Raw genomic sequence first — 6,346 nt, 5'->3', positions numbered from 1 at the left:
AAACAAAACCAATTCCTTTTGGAGGGATCGGATATAGGCCGCTTCTATGGTCCCCTTCAGTTTGAAAGCTGCTTCAAGGATCCAACGAATAGCTAAGGTTTGTTGACGATCCCTGGTGTGTAATTGCTCCTGTGGTGCATGCTTTTTTGTGTGTTGTCTTAAACTACATCACATGACTTTTGGGGAAAACAAAACGGAAAAACTTGAGCATGTACCGAATTATACTTATTTGTTTATGTTTTTCTCCCGGATTTTTAAGGGGTTAGGTGTTGAACCAACCAATTGGAGCCCTTCACTTTTCTTTATTTTTTGTGAATTTATGATGATTTTGATTTTGAACTATTGATTATCCTGTGGTGCATGCTATTTTGTGTGTTAATCCAACCGTATAATATGTTTAATTTGGTTAGTATTTTGTGTCGATTTCACCACTTGGCTCATGGTTAAGATATTCCAATGCTATCATATGTTTGTAATCCGATCATATCAAATAAAACACAATACGATCAATAGCAATGGATTTGTAATAGGTTAAGTGGGTCAGCGTCTTAGGTTTACAAAGAAAACAAAAACATTCGTCCAAACACGAATTTGGTATTTTGCATGCATCGTCCAAACATGCATTAAATAGATTGACTCATATTTGTCGACATGAGCACATTGAATATATAACTAAATATATTATAATTTTTTTAACTAAATATAAAATATCAATAATTTGTTTTAAATTAATATCTTATACTATATATTATACTTGGAAGACATAAAATTGATTTTATGACGCGTCTTTTTATAAATATCAAATTTACTTTATAAGTTGTGATAATTCTAATATTTGATATCCCGGCAGTCAAAGCTCCCACATAATCAGAACTGTCCAAATTAATATACTATATTCGAGTGAATCCAATTGTCCCAACAAGAGTCTATTTTACTTTTATACATATTTTAAAAATATATATTTTACTCTCAATCTTTACTACCATTAATTCAAATTTTAGATATGTCCCGACTCACATTAATAAAATTTATGGAAAACAATGTTTAAAGTTCTCGAATAATGATGGGAATGAATCAGTCTCATTTTGTTGATTTGAAGACATGCATTAAATCAAAATAGTAAATTCCGTAAAAACAAAGTCTCGAGTTTGAATCTCATAAATAGGAAAAAAAAAAATAGAAGACAATAGAGCTTACAAGGCTTCGACACGATCCAACCAAACTCGAAAATTAGTTTCGTGAAACAAATCGATCTTATTTAGTTGATTTGAACGCATGCATTGAATCAAAATGGTAAATTTCATAAGATATTCAAGCAAAATTTCAAGTTTGAGTTCTATAAATGAATAATAGGCGACACAAGACAAAAACTTCCATCCGACCAACTCTAAATTAGCTTCACGAAACAAATCAATATTATTTAGTTGATTTGAACGCATGCATTAAATCAAAATGGTAAATCTCATAACATATTTAATTATTATGGGAATTGTATAACTAAATGACCTAACTGAGACCCCCTTTTTCTTCTCTTTTTTTCCCATGCAGAAAAGGAGTAAATCGAAACAGTGATAATGGAGATTATCAGTAAGTTTGTGGATAAAAATGGATTCTTTTATTCATTCATTAACGTAAAAATGATGACGCGAAAAGCGTGAACTGCACCGAAATGTGAATTGAGAGCTGGCAATTGTAGTCTCAATGTCAGTGTCATCACTTTTATTCAAATCTCTGTCAGTATCATCACTTTATCTATTTATATACATATTTATAGTATTTATGAGTCGCTAAAAATCTTTGAATTGTTGCGGTTTGCTTGCAACTTTATTCAAATTCAACCTGGCACGTATCAATTCTTTCTGCGTTTTTATCTGTTTTTACTTTTTTTTGGTTGAAATCCCACTTCAGATCTGCTAGATTCTTGTCAGCATTTCATGTTTGGTCTAGATTCGGTGTTTTTGTTGCTTTTAGTTCAGAACCCGTTCGTTAAAATGCACATAATGATGTATATATTGTTATAGATTTTTCTCAAAATCATGTTTTTACGTATACATGAACATGAAAATTCAATATGCGGAAGCTTAAATCGAGTGTTACCTCCGGCCATTGAAAATTTTGATCTCTCTGATTTTCTTCTCGGTTGATGTCTTCTAAGCACTCCACACTCTCAATAGATGGTGCATATTTCTTATGAGGTGTATGTGCTTAGGGACCTCAATCGCTCTATTTATAGACGTTTCTCATATCATCGATGAGTGTATCGGGAGCCGAGATTCAGAAGAAGAAACATGTACGTATCTCAAGGTTCTAAAGTTGAGCACGTTTGTCAAAAGTTGTAGGTAATAGCCGTCGCCATTTTCTACACGTCTTTCCTTCTTCTGATTAATATGGGTTATTTTTTCTTACATTCTCCCACTTGACCCATATATCTCATTTACCATAGGAGAAAACAGAACACATGAATCATGGCGATAGTTCCTCTAGAAGCGAGTATTATCTTCCATGTATCACAATGGATTATGTATCTCAAACTGTATAACTTAATGAATAAATCTTATATTTATTCGAGGTCCAACTTTATTGATATTTCAAGAATCACTGAATGTGTGCACAACAAATATGATAAAATATCACATCATAGTTTCATTAACTTTGTTCATACAACAAAATTACATAAAGGAACCAAGTCTCATTCTTTCTGTATGATTCTTAAATTTCAATGGTGGCATGCCCTTCGTCAAAGGATCCGCAATCATCAATTCAGTGCTAATGTGCTCGATAAGTAACTTCTTATCTTTAACACGTTCTCGTATGGCTAAATACTTAATGTCGATGTGCTTGCTTCGACTACCACTTTTGTTATTTTTAGCCATAAAAACAGCAGCTGAATTGTCACAATATATTCTTAATGGCCTAGATATATAATCCATAATTCTAAGCCCTGAAATGAAACTCTTCAATCATACACCATGTGAGGTTGCCTCAAAACAAGATACGAACTCAGCTTCCATAGTGGAAGTAGCAGTCAACGTCTGCTTTGCACTTCTCCAAGATACAGCTCCACCAGCTAGCATGAAAATATATCCTGAAGTGGATTTTTTTGAATCAATGCAGCCAGCGTAGTCTGAATCAGAGTAGCCAATTACTTCCAAATTCTCAGTTCGTCTGAATATAAGCATATAATATTTGGTCCCTTGAAGGTACCTCATGACTTTCTTTGCAGCTTTCCAATGGTCTAAACCTGGATTACTCCGATATCTTCCCAACATCCCAACAATAAATGCAATGTCAGTTCTAGTGCAAACCTGAGCATACATCAAGCTTCCGACAGCAGAAACATAAGGAATGCTTTTCATTTGTTCCCTCTCTAGATCATTCTTTGGGCATTGGCTCAAATTGAATTTATCGCCTTTCACAACGGGAGCTATACTTGGTGAACAATCTTTCATCCGATATCTCTCTAAAACTTTGTTTATATAGGTTTCTTGAGACAGACCTATAATACCTCGAATTTTGTCTCTATGTATCTTAATGTCAATGACATAAGATGCATCGCCCATATCCTTCAAATCAAAGTTTTTAGAGAGGAATTGTTTCACCTCATATAACAGACCATTATCATTGATTGCAAGTAATATATCATCCACATATAGAATAAGGAAACAAATCTTGCTCCCACTGACCTTCTGGTATATACATTGATCCATGGGGTTCTCAATGAATCCGAATGAAGAGATAACATCATGAAATTTCAAATACCATTGACGGGTAGCTTGTTTCAATCCATATATAGATTTCTTAAGCTTACAAACAAATTGATCACCATTACTAGAGAAGAATCATTCAGGTTATTTCATATAAACCTCTTCCTCTAGTTCTCCATTGAGAAAAGCTGTTTTCACATCCATTTGTTGTAAATCGAAGTCAAAATGTGCAACTAATGCTAGAATGCTACGGAGAGAATCTTTTTTAGATACAGGAGAAAAAGTCTCCTTATAATCGATTCCTTCCTGCTGAGTGAACCCTTTAGGAACGAGTCTTGCTTTATACCTTTCAATGTTGCCTAATGAGTCTTTCTTTGGTTTGAAGACCCATTTACATCCAATGATTTTTACACCATCAGGCAACTGAACAAGATCCCAGACTCCATTAACTGCCATAGAATTCATCTCTTCTTTCATAGCATTAAACCATAGTTTTGACTCATTACAACTCATGGCTTGTGAAAACGTTTCAGGATCATTTTCGACTCCAATGTTAAAATCCGATTCTTGTAAATACACAACATAATCACTAGATATTGTTGATCTTCTTATTCTAGTAGATCTCCTAAGGTTGTTTGATTGATCAATATTTTCTTGTTGTTCTTCATTAACAACTTGATCTACTGGATTTTCATCAGCGATTTGTGGAACTTCAGTAATCGGTAGCCTAACACCCATTTGATCTTGAGGGGTGTGAATAACAATCAATCTGTCATTTGAATAAGAGGGTTGTGAATTAATGTGATCATTCTAAAAAATTATGTCATGATCACTCCCACTAATCAAGTTATTTTCAAGAAATTTTGCATTTCTTGATTCCACAATTCTAGTGTTTTGAGATGGACAATAGAATCTGTACCCTTTGGACTTTTCGGCATACCCAATGAAATATTCACTTATGGTTCTTGGGTCCAGTTTCTTTTCATGTGGGTTGTAAACTCTTATTTCAGAAGGACAACCCCAAACGCATATATGTTGCAAACTCGGTTTTCAACCTTTTAATAACTCAAATGGCGTCTTTAGGACAGCCTTAGTTGGAACTCGGTTTAATACATACACAGCTGTCTTAAGAGCTTCAGTCCACAAGGATTTAGGAAGTTTGGAGCTACTAAACATGCTCCTTATCATGTCCAATAATGTTCGGTTTCTTCTCTCAGCTACGCCATTCTGGTCAGGAGAACCAGGCATAGTATATTGGGCAACAATCCCATGTTCTTGGAGAAACTTCGCAAACGGACCAGGTGCTTGTCCATTCTCAGTGTATCTACCATAATATTCTCCACCTCTATCAGTTCTCACGATCTTAATATGTTTTCCACATTGCTTTTCCACTTCAGCCTTAAAAACCTTAAAGGCTTCTAGTGCTTCGTTTTTGTTATGAAGCATGTAGATATACATGTATCGTGAATAATCATCAATATAGGAGATGAAGTATTTCGGACTTTGCATATCTATATCTGGACAACAAATATCTGAATGTATGATTTTTAATATTTTTGTACTCCTCTTGGCACCCTTTTTAGACTTATTGGTCTGCTTTCCCTTAATGCAGTCCACACAAGTCTCAAAATCAGTAAAATCTAAAGTACTGAGTACTCCATCATTTACTAATCTTTTAATTCTCTCTATGGAGATGTGTCCCAATATCCGATGCCATAATCTAGAGGAATCTTTATTTATAACACATCTTTTAATACCTCCTTGAACATGCATAGTGAAGTTATTATTTTGTAAATAAATAGAGAAAAGACCATCAACCATTGTACCATTTCCAATAAGATTTGATTTATAAAACAAATTTATTGATTTATCCAAAAACTGAAATGAATAACCAAGGGATACAAGTTTTGAAACTGAAATTAAATTCTTAGAAAAACTAGGAACATAAAATGTCTTTTCCAATTTTAAAATAAAACCACTATCCAATATAAGGTAGCAAGTCCCAATAGCCTCCACATGCGAAGACATTTTGTTTCCTGAATAGATGCTCCGTTTATTTTCCATTAGCTTTATTAGGTTTTGCATACCCTGCTTTCTTGATGTTCAGGTTGGGGTGGAATTATTCCTTTCTCTTTTCCCTTGACTTTGGCTTGCTTCTTATACTTTCCTTGTGTAGTCATAAATACATTATCACTCGTTTCCATTAACAACCTTCCTTCCTCTTGAACACACATGGTCATTAATTCATTGATTGACCATTTATCATTATGTGTGTTGTAAGAAATTTTGAAGGGTCTATATTGTTGTGGAAGAGTGCATAAAATGTAATGCACAAGAAAAGTTTCAGACATACCAATTCTATTGCTTGTAAAACAGATTCGGGGCAGGACAGTGGACGCAAAGCAGCAGGAAAGGATACAATCTTATTGATGCCTTTACCAGACATACCACACAGGTAACTTCAAAACTCATCAGCATCATATGTTATTACATTTCTGCAATCATTTTCACGACATTTTCTTGCTGCTTTTTTTCTTTTTTGATGCATTTTTTAGGTATACCCGAATTCTTGGACAGCTATTTTAGTATCATTGGACAACCAAGGAATGTGGAATTTGAGGTCTACGATGTGGGGAAGGCAA

This window comes from Primulina tabacum, chromosome 1 (assembly GCF_025594145.1).
Source record: "Primulina tabacum isolate GXHZ01 chromosome 1, ASM2559414v2, whole genome shotgun sequence".
NCBI lineage: Eukaryota > Viridiplantae > Streptophyta > Magnoliopsida > Lamiales > Gesneriaceae > Primulina > Primulina tabacum.
This window is presented reverse-complemented; position numbering follows the sequence as displayed.